A 13053-nucleotide genomic window follows, 5' to 3' on the forward strand; every position below is an offset into this window, starting at 1 on the left:
AAACTCCCCACATAAAAAGTTGAGATAATGGAATTTCTGAGAATAATCCAAAAATGTCCCCTCAAACCAACTTCTAACCTGCTCAAATAAACAAAGTGGAATTGTTTCAGATCTCATCAATGTGTTCTGTAGTGTGAAATTTTAGACTGAAACTATTCAACTATATTATGCAAAAGAGAATTGCCTGAAGAGATTGCTCCTAAAGAACATCTGATTTGATATCACCATAGAGCCAAAGTCAAAAAATATTCCCAAAAAATAAACTAAGGGACAATGCAGGATAGACTTGTTTTTTATTGTTGTCTTGAACAATGAAGAGGAGCACTGAAGCACAGAAATTTTGATTGTACAGTAGTTATTCAATTATTTTTAATTACATTAAATGCTTGAAATATTCAGTTACTTTTCTATTCCCTGTTTTTTAGTAGTAAAACATTTATAGTCCATCAATTAAGATATCTTTGGCCTCAAGAAACAGAATGTGCAAATAAAATAAACATGATAGTATGTTACATACAATATAAGAAATATTTGTTGATTTAGTGTTTTAATGATTTTTATTTTGGCTTCTAAGCAGTTCTTTTGTCTTCACTCTGATATTTTACAGTGACTTCTGGAGCTCTAAGCATCACATCCTCACACGACAATAATTCAAAGTCAGTAAAATATTAGCTTCTGTACTATGTCCTGTTTGATCTGTTTTCTCAGAAACCCCACTGGACGTATCCTTGGGTGTTATTGGCTAGAGATGTGGCCTAATCTTGTCAACTTAATCACTGGCAAGAGAATGGAAATACCATTGTTGCCCTGTACTAATCAGCATCTACCAAAGCACATATGATGACTCTTTAATAAGGAAGTAGAAGGAGAGTATTGGCTATTCTGTTAGGAGCCAGCAGGAATAGTATTTTAAATAACAATTTATATGTTTGAGGATCACACAATGTAATATTGGTTTAATGAGAAACAACTTTTTTTCATTTTCTGAAAGCTTTGAATCTTATTGCTGGTGTAGAATCAATGCCAAGCACATGCACTTGTCTGCTGGGAGATGAACTGTGGGTAGAATATGCGTGTAAATACTCATATGGCTTGAAGGTAAAAAAACCGACTCATTATGTCATGGAAGAAAGTTTCTCTTCTATGCATAGCATTGGCAAATACACATCATGTGTAGGCTTTTAAGGATGCTATGAAATAAGAGGCTCATAAAATTGGTGAGACATTTATCTCAGCTTCTTATATCACTTTATTTCAATATATTAGGAATTAAATTTGACTTGTTTAAGAAGCATTTCAACTCACAATAAGAGAGAACTTAGACTAACTAACTCAAATTCATTAATGTATATATTAAAATTGGTGATTATTATCATAATTAGGCATCAATACTCAGGCAACATTCATTACAATGAGAATTGTATTAGTTAATTGGTGATGACTATTTCTTCCATAGTCTTACAATTAAAATATTAACATTATTTATATTAATTTGGCCAGGTATTTTCCACTTTGACTTAAATATATATATACCAGAACAGGTAGAAGAAGATAAATACTTCCTAGTCTAGATTGTTATGAGAGTAAATAATATAAAGCATAATAGAATATTCCCAATTTGTATTATAAATCATAAGTCTCCAGAAAAAGGAAAGAAATCAATATAAGGATGAAGTTTGGTAGAAAATTCATAACCTTGAAAATGATTAAATATCAGATAGGTGTAGACTCTCAAGGAGATTTATCATGCCAGACAATGAAAACAGATTGAGAAGGGGTTCATACCAGTAAGAAGGCATGTGAGCAAGGGAACTATCTTGACAAGAAAAGAGCCTTTGTGTAAATAAGTAGTTACATTTGGAATTCTTTGAATAGTATTTAACTTTTAGAAGGTATAAAATTTATTTTTGAAATGAATGAATCTGGAGACTAGATGATAAATTATATTGAATTTGAAAGAGTACAAGGATTTTAATTGTTTTGGTTTAAACTAGAGAAGAATTTGAATGCTAGCTATATTCCAATATTTGAATTACTGTCATGTTGAAGAAAGTTAACCCAGAAAAACTTAACCCAGCTTAACATAAAGACAGAAATGTATTACCCATCAGCAACACAGATAAGCGATTATATTTGCCACTGAAAGTTTAAATAACTAAGAAATGGATTAAAAGTGTAGAAGGATATTTTAACCCTTAAGATTGATTTTGACCTTGAGGTTTTGTAATTATTTTGACTTTAGACACTTGAATTCATTTGGGGAAGCTAAATATGTTCTGCCCTTGCCTATTTCACTCTGACAACAGTTGTCTTTTATTTGTTTTTGTTTCCCTTCTCCTGTCTGACATTAGTTTTCTTGATTGAGAACACAAAATAACTCTGAGTTAATTCCTGAATAAATTTTACACAGTATTTTTTATATGTTTAAAATTGTATCTTATTTCTAATATATGAATTTTTTTATTTTTTTCTTGACATCATCAGATATATTCCTATTTTTTTTTTCTTTTAAATAAATCTTGGGCATATCATAGCGTGTCACTTGTATGGTTCATTTTATGCAGAAAGTATTGACATTTTTGTGGCCTGTATAAACATACTATAACATTGTTCCAAAGACCTAAAAAAATAGATATTTTTTTCTCTTTGTAGAGGATACATTTTTTATATAGTGTATTATTTTAATATTATAAATATGTGTGATATTTACACTTAAACATAGGAGAAGTCATACAGCCAATATATATCTGCCATGTAATTCACTCTAGTACATTAATACATCTCCAGTAAAGAATATTTAGGTAATTTTCACCTAACTATTCCCTTAACACTAAGATATCATGACGTGAATCTTTGTCATAAATGTTCCTCCATATTGCATATGTTAGTCTGCATATATTCCTCACCTCATTTTTCTGTGGAGTAATATTATTTAATTATGAATATTTTGTGGTACTTTATACTGAAATTTCTAGAGGCAAAGTCCTTGGCTATACCATTTTCTAGGTCTGCAACTTGGGCAAGATTCTCGGCTTCTCTGTATCGCAGTTACTAATCAAAAAATAATTTGTTTTTAATACCTACCACTGAGAAGTCATCTGAGGAGAAAATGATAATTCCAAAAAAGTTCTTAGAAGAGAGCCTTACAAGTACTCATGAAACATTAACTCTAGAATTACCTTCCTTGCCTTACTTTCACAGAAGGCTGTCCTTTATGAATAAAAGATAATGTGATCTTTTTATACCCCAAGCTACTCTACCTAACACCCCAAGCCATCCTCTTCCCCACTGCCATTGGCTTCCTTCGCAGTGAATTCAGCCTGGATGTTACCACAATTTCTGATTAAGTCAGGGAAACGCTTCCATAGGCGTGGCAATAACTGCATTCTGTTGCTTAAACGCAACTGGTTCCCCAACAAAATCTATAACTAAGCCCTCTGCCCCTCAGGAAACTCTTGTCCTGAGATGTTAGGCTCCAGAGGAAAATCAGAGCCACTGGAGCCTGGGCTTCTGAGAGGCCAGGTGACCGCACTTTGTAATGTAAGTCTATCTTCTGAAACCCATACGACTATAACTTTCATATTACTTGCCATTGAGTTTCTTTAAGAGTTTAATAGACTCTAAAAACTTGGAGTTTTATCCAAGCAAAAGACAAAAAAGGTCCTTGAGCAAAGTATGTACATATAAACTCTCAGTGATTGGCTACTTCGCCCTGAACTTTCTGATCTAGCAATGGTCTCCTCCAACTTCAAAATAAAGTCTTCTGAAGTCTCCAGGCTCCAATATTATTATGAAAACTCTGAGAAGAGATTTTGTTATTTCAGAAATACAATGTTCAATATTGGACCCTTAAATCTATTTTCCTATGTTCCTTGATTTGCTCTTTTCCTTACTCTTGTCTGTCTGCCTAAGACTTCAACAAATTTTTGAATACACTTTGAAACTTATGGAATATTCTAAAATTGATAATAACTCTGGGACTATGCATTTTTTCCACACAGTATTGCTCTAATGTTTTTACAAGATATCTTTCATTTTTCTTTTTCTTTTTTTTTTTTTTTTTTTTTTTTTTTTGAGTAAAGGTAGATTTATTCAGAGAGACACATTGAAAGGCAAGAGAAAGGCCACAAGATGTGGGAGTTAGGTACTCAGATTAAAAGTAGGTACACACTCCATAGACAGAGTGTGGGCTGTCTCCGAAGAGGGAGCGAGAGAGGGCAGCGGCAAGGCACTTTTTATGGGCTTGGTGGCTCCATAGCTAATTAGTGGAAGCACCAGTCTAACCAGCCTGGGGAAGGGGCTGGGATTCCCAGGAAGTTGGCCATTTCCCACTCTTCAACCCTTTGTGGCTAGCCTTGGGGCTGCTGTGGCGCCTGTGGGCATGTTATTCACCATGTTAGTATATTACAATAGGCATATAATGAAGCTCAAGGTCTACTAGAAGTTAAATCTCCCTCCATCTTGAGCCTCAAGGCCTACTGGGGGTTGAATCTTTCACCATTTTGATGTTAATTGCTGTAGCATTCCTTGAATGGCTGTGCCCTGCCCCCTTCCTGTATCATTCCCCTCTCAGAGATTTTACTCCCATAGTATTACGGGGTTGCAGAGGGGTGAAGGTCCAAGTCTTCTGAAACTACTTCCAGGCTGAGTAGGGGCGTTGATCCCATTTAACAGGGAGTAAAAATCTCTGAATGCCTAATCTAGGGGCCCTAGGAGCAGGACAGCCTTTTGTTTTTGCTTCCAGAGGTTTAAGAGTATGGGCTAGAATCCTCGTATAGCCATCATATGATGTGGGGCTGCTGTAACCCACTGTTTCCATTGACTTCTGATGAATTTTCTTAAAGATGAAGCACCTTTGTAACAACAGTTTGACAGCCTGTAATAACAAAAAGACTTAAAAGCCATGGCTAAACATTTGTAATTGATAATGAGGCTTGTTTGTAATTATTAGAATTATGACTGATTATATTTAACATGTTAAATAATCCTAGTTAACTTAGTATCTAAGATGTCTCTCTCTTTTTTTTTTTTTTTGAGCATCTCAAAGTTAGCTGGTGCTACAAAGAGCTTTTAGAATTTGTTAAACATTTAAAATCCTGATTATGCATGAAATTTTTTTTGTATTTTATGAAACTCTTTTACTGAAAACATACATACTTTCCCACTGCATATTAAAATACTTATTTTAGGAGCTTTAATTACATATTGTAATTTTAATCCTTAAAAACCTAAATCTCTGGCAAAAACCAAGAAGCAAGCAACTATGAATTGGTTGTCATATCACCGTTTCCTGACTGGAAACTTATGTTTTAGTTTTTTTTTTCCCCTAAGGCAAAGGTAGATGAATCTAGACCTTCCCAGCAATTAATGTTTAATATTTTATAAATGACACAGATAGTGAAAATTTTAACTTAGTTTCAAGTTTTAAGTACCGAAATTTGAGGAGACAATTTTAGATATTTCCAAAACAAACACCTATAGAGTTTACCCAAAATCTCTTACTTTGTTACTTTTTTGAAAGTTTTTTTTAATTGAGTTATTTTTCTTATTGACAAATTTGTAACAGATGTAATAGTCTTACTTGACCTCTAGTAAGCCTAGGCAGAACAGAAGTATTATACTTAACACTGATGTCTCTAAAGACATGTTTATATTAATTAAACCAAAAAGCTTAAGCTAGCTTTAATACCAATACCAGTACTGAATACTTTTTAGATAATGTGAATCTGAAATTTATTTTGGCCAGTTTTCTCTATGTTTGAGTATTTATATAAGTACTTAATTTTCTTAAGCCAATTAAAGAGCTTCTTTACCATTTAATTTTGCCAGTACCATACATCTATGACATACAAACCAGACACCTTATGGTTTTTATTTTAAAACTTTAGTCATGAATCAGATATAACAAAGTAAAACCCATTAGCTACAAAAGAGGTTGGATTTAAACTGGCAGATAGAATTTAAGTTGCCCATCTAGATGGCTAAGCCTTTTTACTAATATTTATGAAAAAGAGACAAAATTGTTACTTGTTCTTAGCAAACTAAGTTCCAAATTATTTATTACCCCCCCCCCTTTTTTTTTTGAGATTAGGATTTTAAAAAGATAGTGAGATGAGGGTTCCTGGAGAAGACAGGGTAGAATATTTGTATATCAAAGGCATAGGAAGGCGAGTTTCTCCCAGAAAGACTTTGTTTCTTTAAGGCTAGGGAAAAAAAAAAAAACAACTTTTAAAAAAAAATACTTGTCTCTTAAGATAAATATGTAGGGGAGGTTTTGGGAGGTGAAGAAGGATTGGTGGGCTTTGTAACATTTTCGGAGCCACACCTCTAGACTTGTAAAGACTAGATTTGTGGAACAAAGAGTTTTGTTTTTCTTCATGTAGCTTAAGGGAGGCTTTCCCCAAAAATTCTTATCAGGCTTCGAATATCAGCTACGGTCAGCTTAGTCCAACCGATGGCCTCCCATTTGGCCATCTATTTACAAGCACTTTTGAGAAGCCTTTCTAGATTTGAGAAGTTTTTTACTTAAGGCTCTTGTTTCGGCCTTTGATCTGAAGAGACTTGCCTACAGCCTCACGTGGTCCCATTTCTAATGATAACCTGACAATAGTAGCTCTGTCAGGGCCCTTAGTTTCCCAGATAGCAGGGTTTACTTGAGAAAAGATACGGGGTGGAAGGGAGACCTCTTCTGGTTTAGTATTGAGGTGGGTTCTCAAGGCCAAGAGCAGTCATTTTTCTTGGTGGGTGCCTTCTTCATGAGGATCTCCAAATTGTAGTACTGTCTGGAATTTAGTGAGTAAAATCCCTTCCAAAAAAGGGGCCATTTTTCTGATTGTATCTGTGAGGTTGTATTCAACACAGATAAAGATATACACTACCCAAGTGTTCTCAAAAATCCTTTCTACATACCCTTACTTCAATTGAAGCAGGAATTCAAGGTCCCAAAGTTACTTATCTATGACTGATCTCAATTTAGATGAAATATTTATTTCTTCTGGTGGGAGTGAGCTCAGTATTGCTAAGTAAGAGTGAAAAACAAAACAAAACAAAATAAAACTCTCTTTTAAAATTCTGAATTTTTTTAACCACTTAGTCACTCTAAAATAACTTCATGAATCTCTTGCTTCACCCTCTTAGAACTCTGGAGGTGATCTGATTTCCAGGGTTAGTGACAAAGTTTGGGATTATGGATCATACTTCTTCAGAGCTTGTGGGCTGCTTAATTCTTAACCATTCTTTGTCCATTCTGATATCCAGAGCTACCCAGTCACTTAGTGTGTTTCTAGTCACTGTCTGTGTGCCTCCCTTGTTGAAACCCTTCATTACAGCATGGTCTTTGACCACCAGTTTCACAAATTCTTTGACTTGTACCTTTCTCGAGAGGCTTTTGGATATAGTAGATTACACTCAGCCTATCTTTTGTGCTCTGAATATGCTGTTCAGTATTTGAATGCTGCTTCTCACCACATTCCATTTTTCAGTGTTCTCCAAGATCACTCATAATCTCTTTGCCTTACATAGTTCTCTTCCAGTCTTTCTCTTCCGCACTGGTCACACACCGAATGTAGGGTTTTCCTGAAAGTAATGTGGTCTCCTAAGACGTCTAGGTTAGTAACTTCCAAGGTGGTGGGGAAGAAAACATGGGAGGAGGCAATATATGTTCCCAGGGGAGCATTTGGAAGTGTGTGGGCAGTGCTTTCTGGTTTTCACAATTACGGAGTCAATGTTTACAAGGGAACCACAAAACTAAAAATTATTCTCCACAAAATGTCATTAACATCCATTTATGAAACACTCCAAGAATAACAGAAAAATTTTCTCATAGCTCACAGATTAATTCTGCAGTAGCATCTACTGCCTGAATCTCTTCTTCTGCCCTGCACTTTGAACCAGAAGAGGATTTGATTCAGGAATCAAATTACTTCAACTCCAAATCTCTTGCTCTACAAATTTTTTATTTTGTTTAGGTTGAAAACTGGCTCATGGGTAATTGTTTCAAGTTTGCTATTTGTGAATAAGCCATATGCTTTTTTTTAGGACTTTTAAAAAATTTGGGAATCTCATCCCCTTTAGTAAAACAATAACTTTTCTCTTTCAAATACATAACTTTTACTTTGGTTTATATTAAAAACCTTTACTCTCAAGGAGTTCGCTTTTACTAAGGTTTAAAAAATTAACACATTTTAAATGATACAGTTGGCTTATTTGTTCCAATCAACTTTCCCTGTGAAATAGGAGGTGGAAGATCTCAATACAAGAAACAGTAAGAAAAGGAAAATCTGTTTACTGTTTCCAAATAAAATGTAAAAAATTGATTTATAATTCTATTTACATTATGTAATGATTTAATTTCATTGATATGATTGATGTACACAATAGTCTGTGACATTTCATTATAGTGAGGTCTTTTTTTTTAAACTGTATTTGATAGAGATAAAAAGAAATAAGTGGATGAATGAATGAATATATTGATGCTATTTCCTTTTTGTTATTTAGGTGGTATGTTTTACATTTTGAAAATGCATAACACCCATGTAATCCACACCTCTATCAAGAAATGGATCATTTACGTTCCACCAGAAGTCTCTACATGCTCCTTTCCAGTAAAACACCCTTTTCCCATGACTAATCATACACTGCTCTGATTTCTATTACCATAAATTAGTTTTGCCTCTTCTAGAATTTCATATAAATGGAATTATACAGTATATACAGTTTATGTCTGGCTTTACCTACTCAATCATTTTCTCAGTGTAATGCTTTTGAGGTTCATGAATGTTCATGCAAGTATTACTAATTCATTCTTTTAAGCACCTTTTAAATACTGAGTAATATTCTATTGTATGAAGATTACAGTTTATTTTATTCTTGATGAGCATTTCATAAGTGTCTGGTTTCTTGCTATTTTGAACAAATCTGCTATGAAGATTCTTGTGCAAGACTTTCATGCAGATACATTTTCATTTCTCTTGGATAAATATCCAGGACATAGCATTTGCTATGTCTCCAGGGTAGTTGTGTGTTTACCCATGTACAAAAATATCAGCAGTGTGTGAATATTCCAGTTTCTTCATCTTCTCATCAATATCTAGTGTGGTCCCTTTACCATATTAGTTATTCTTTATGGTACATGGAATAATCGTACTATGGCTTTTATTGACATTTCATTGGAAAATAATATTGAGCAGCTACTCATGTTCCTGGAAATTTTTCAGTATGTAGGGGTGTGTGTGTGTGTGTGTGTGTGTTTGTGTATTCATATTTTTCTTGCTGTGTGTTTATGTGTCAGAGAGAGGGAACTCAAGTAATTTGGATATTCTGTTTTCTGAAGAAACTATTTATATGTTCTGGATAGAAGTTCTTATCCAGTACATATTTATTAAATATCCTCTTTATTCTCTGATGTGCATATTTATTTCTTCAGTAGTGTCTCTGGAATAAATGAAATATTTTAATTTTAATAAATTTCAGTTTTTCATTTTTATCAATTGATTAATCCAGCTTTATAGACACTTTGAAATAGAAGAGTCCAATTTTTCCATTATGTTTATTTTACTGTTATTTTGGTTATTTTAGATATTTTGCATATTCATACATATTTTAGAATCTGTCAGTTTTTATAAAAAGTAAGTTGAACCTATGGATTGTTTGGGGAAGAATAAACATGCTAACCATATTGAATATTCCAGTAAATATACACTGAATAGCTTTTCATTTTTGTAAGTTTTTCCTTAAGTTCAGTAGTTTAGAGAACTTAGACATATATTAAGTTTCTGAAGCATTTTATTGTATTGAATGCCATTGTAATGTCAGTCAATTTTATTTTTTAATATTTTTTTGGCTAGCATATAAAAATGTATTTTATTTTGTATAATTTCTTTACATTATTGATTTATTATTAGTTCTAATAGTTTGGGGTAGATTCTTATGATTTTTTATGTGTAAAATTATACCATCCATAATAGAGTTTCTTTTATCCTTCCAAATCATTAAACATTTGGATTATTCTTTCCTTTATCATGGTTAGGACATGCAATACCCATTAAATACAAGTAATGTGAAGAGGAAACTTCAGCTTATTCTGATCTTACAGAAAAAGCATTAATATTTTGCCATTAAATATGATATTAGTTGTATGTTTTCCATACTTTTTTTTAAATCAGATTGGATATGCTTGCTTCTATTTGTCTTTGCTGTGGGGCTTTATCATAAATAGCTGTTGTAGTATGTCAAATGCTTTTTCTGCCTCTGTTGTTATTAAGTCTATTCATGTGGTGAATCACATTGTCTGATATCAAATGGTAACCCCGTCATTATTTCTAAGAATCAGACATCTTGGTTAGAATATATTACTTTATATATTTCTGTATTTAATTGCCAATACTATGTTAATGTTTTGGGGTGGGTTTTGGGGGGGACTTATTTTGCATATAGATTCCTGAAGGATAATAGTCTATTATTTTCTTTTCTTATAATATCCTAATCTGCTCTTGCTATCAGGGTTATTGTTGCCCATTAAAATTAACTGAAAGTTTTCCCTCTTTTATTGTTACAAAGATTTTATATATTATTTATATTATTAATTTTTTAGATGTTTAATAGAATTTACCAGTGAAACCATCCAGGCCTGCAGTTTTATTTGTGTGAAAGTTTTTGATATAATTTTATGTTTTAAAAAACAAGTAAGTATCAGTGGATTCTAGGAAGCTGGCAGAGTAGAAAGCACTGGAAATCCATCTGTCCACTCAATTCCACTGGCAAAATCTGTCTGATGTGACTGTTTCGAAACTCTGGCATCTGCTGAATGTTTGCAACTTCCAGGAGAAGGCTTAGTTGGTGAACTGTGGTTAATTTTGGTCAATTTCAGCTCTTAACTCAGCAATGGCTGCTCATGCCCCATGCCTCAGCCCCATGCAGGCAGCAGAACAAGTTTTCCTAAAGCAGCTTGCATGCAGCTAGTGGGACCCAGGGTGGGCACTTAGGACCTTGTACTTCAAATATCAGAGGTCTGTCTGTATTCAAATCATTGATTGTTGGGAGACCATTGTTTTGTTTTTGCCCCGTTGTTTGTTTCCATCTGGCTAAAGTGACTTCCAGGGAATTTAAAGGCTGAATTCTTTTTCCCTCTTCGATTTTTTCCCCACTTTTGAGTGCAAGACTTTACAGACTGGGACACTGAAAAGTAACTTCATATACAGGGCAAATTAAAAAGTTCCTGTGCATATCTAGGAAAAGATGAAGAATCAGAAAATTTTCCGAAGAACTTAGGTTTACACTACAGGTTGATCTTTGTCACAAAGATAGTCTACAGCAATTAAAAATAACAGAAAACATTGAGAAGGGGAAAAATCTGCTATCTAGAGTAACCACAGTATTAGATTCATATGTTCACTTTTCAACAAAAAAAAAATCACAAGACATACAAAGAAAGAGAAAAATACGTCTCATTCAAAGAAGAAAAAATAAAACAGAGAAATTTTTTCTAAGAAAGATATGTCAGATCTACCACACAGAGATTTTAAACAACTATCATAAAGATGTTCAAAGAACTAGAGGAAGACAGATGAAGTCAAGAAAACAATATATGAACAAAATAGAAACATCAATAAAAAGAGAACTTAAAAAATTTTGGAGCTGAAAAGTAAAATAACTAAAATGAAAATTTCAGTAGTGGGTTTCAAAAGTGGATTTGAGTAGGCAGAAGAAAGTTTTAACACCATTTAAAAAATAACAAATTAGCTAATTTGGTTTAGCCAGGTTGAGCAGAAATACTGGTAAAAATATCAAACTCTAAAATAGAAGCAACAAAATAAGAAAATTCAGATAGGAAAAACAAACAAACAAAAAATTAACACCAAAAGAAAAAGAATTCATTTGACATTAAAACTCTCATGGAACAACACATATCAGAAGTCAGTGGAATAACGTAATGAATGATGAGATATAAACAATGGAGAACATATCCTAGCTCAGAGAAGTGGACTTTAGACATGAGAAATCATTTGAACTAAGTCAGAGGTGAGTGATTTGGATACACAGACAAATGGATGCTTGCTGGGTAGGTCACTAACCTGGTGAAGGAAAGTGAAAGCACCACTGATCTTTGAGGAGGTCTACAATGTGTGATGGAAAAAAACTTTTTTTCCTGATCAGCTGAAGTACAATAAAACCGTTTTGAAAAATGATGCTTATGAAAAGATATATTTCAAACTATCACAGTACTTTTTAGTATTAATAGTAACATATACTATTTTTACTTTACTTTTATTGTTTGGAAAGTAAATCTCTCAATGGATTAACTCTTCTTTGTTTTTATTCATACAGCAAAAACGGTTTGTGAAAATAGTTTTCTTTAAGGACATTAGTAGAGTCACAGAAAATTATGTATTTAAATAAAATTTAAAATCTAGGAATTATATATTTTAGAAAGGAAACTACTAAATTACAATAAGTAACTGTAGCATACCTGTGATAAGTATTTGTATTTATAATGTATTATAAATTATTCAGCATTAATTAGATGGCCAATACTTACCAAGAACAAAATTGAGAATCAGAGAAGTGTGTTAGCAGCTTTCAGTTTGCCTTTTTTTCTTTTCTTTTTTTTTTTTTTTGGTTTGGGTTTCCTTTCTTTGGACAAACTATCTCCTACCTTAGCCTGGTGCTAGTCGTACCTGGTGATGTCTAAGATTTCTGAGGACCTTGGTTCCTAAAGTCTAGCCCTCAGATTCTTGACAGTCCCTCTCTTAGGGGGATCTTTGGGGTTCCACCAAGTCAAAACTATTTTTATAATGATAGCAAGACATGTTTTGCCTTTTTTGCCTTTTTTTGTTATATATATTGATGGTACAAAGCAATGAAGAGTAAAAGTGTTGGCATCTTAGGGTGAATCAGGACACAGTACGGTACCAAAGATTATTGTATTTTTCACCTCCACACATAGAAGAAAAAAAAAATTAACATCTACAACAAAAATCACTAATTATTATATTATTGCCTTTTAAAAATGTCTTTTTAATATTTTGTGTGAAGCTATGTGAGAAGTATGCATAA

Source organism: Camelus bactrianus, chromosome 2 (genome assembly GCF_048773025.1).
Source record: "Camelus bactrianus isolate YW-2024 breed Bactrian camel chromosome 2, ASM4877302v1, whole genome shotgun sequence".
NCBI lineage: Eukaryota > Metazoa > Chordata > Mammalia > Artiodactyla > Camelidae > Camelus > Camelus bactrianus.